Source organism: Buceros rhinoceros, unplaced genomic scaffold (assembly GCF_000710305.1).
Source record: "Buceros rhinoceros silvestris isolate BGI_N320 unplaced genomic scaffold, ASM71030v1 scaffold25683, whole genome shotgun sequence".
NCBI lineage: Eukaryota > Metazoa > Chordata > Aves > Bucerotiformes > Bucerotidae > Buceros > Buceros rhinoceros.
Window position 1 is genome coordinate 3281 of NW_010402186.1, and position 1308 is coordinate 4588.

The 1308-nt window shown below is 62.5% G+C and overlaps 1 long non-coding RNA gene across 1 annotated transcript in view; it reads left to right on the forward strand.

The window, feature by feature from the left end:
• The window catches only part of LOC104490298, a 21228-nt gene that overhangs the window by 847 nt on the left and 19073 nt on the right, over nucleotides 1–1308 (forward strand). The window lies entirely within an intron of this gene.

Sequence of the window (1308 nt, forward strand, 5' to 3'; positions counted from 1 at the left end):
GGGTTCCCAGCACAGCCACAGCCACGGCGTGTTGCTGATGCCTGCCAGCCTGGCCTCCCCGGATGCTCCTGCTCTGCTCCCATCAAATGTCTCTTCCTCTGGGTTGGAGTGGAAATATTTTCCTTCCCTGGAGCCTTGGCATCCAAGTTTCCTACTTGCTTCCACTGTTATGCTCAGAAATACTCAGTCCTTAATGCCTGGGTGGGGAACAGGCTGAACCATCCCATCTCGTGCTGGTCCCTGGAGGGTCGGGTCTCCCCGGGGGCATCCAGGGGCAGATGATGTGGTGGGGAACTGCTGCCCTGGGCTTGTGGCTGAGGCCCTGGCGCCAGAGCCGAGAATCTCCTCCCTGCACCCTCCCCGAGGCTGCTCCTTTGGGTGCTTCCCCACTCCCAGCTGTCCCGGGGAAAGTCCGGGTGTCCCACGGGAAGTGCCCATGTTTGGAAGCGTGGCCCAAAATAGTGGTGGCTGCAGCGGGGTGGGGGATCTCAGCGGCGTGTCCTTCTGGGGAGCTCGAGAACAGGGTGGCAAGAGGAAGCCAAAGGGCTGTGAATAATGCGCATTCCTCACCGATGACAGCCTAACCTAGTTCTGGGTCGGGCTGCATGCTGCGCTCCAGCGGCTCCGATAAAGCGCGCGGGGCTCTGCACAGGGCCCTTCTCCCATCAGCTCTGTGTCCCTAAGGCCTCCTTCACCCCCACTTTTCCTGCGTCCCCCTCGATACCCTCACCAGGCTCCCTCCATGCTCCTGCCCCTCTCTCCCGGGTTACTTCCACTCGCCCCGTTACTGCACGGGGAGGGTGCGGGAGCTCCGGGGTGCTGTGGAGCTCCGGGCTCGGCTCGCAGGGGTGTGCAGCCGGGGTGCTGGGTGCTGTGCTTTGCCAGAGGAAGGCACATCCCCGGGGCACTGCCATGTGTCCCTGTCCTATCTGCAGAGCCGGAGCGCTCCTCTCCCTCCCTGCCCGCAGCGTGCGTGGCTTGCTGCAAGGGGAACGAATCCGGGCTTGATAAAGCTTGTGGTAGCTCGTAGCAGGAAACCTTCAAAACTCCCAAAATTGCTTTGAATTGGGAAAAAAACCCGAACAACAACAAAAAAGTGCTGTTGCTGCTCCTGGCGTGCTCCGGAGATGAGCAGTGCCACCACGGTGTGTGGGGCAGGAATGTCTCGGAGAAGTGAGGGGCCGAGGGTCCTCGGCCAGCAGCCAGTGCTACCTCTGGGGGTTGCTGGGGGGGCTCCTGGCGAGGTCCCACACACGCCCCTCAGTGCTGGCTTTGCCCCTGGCCCCGGCTGGTGAGCGCTCCGGTGCT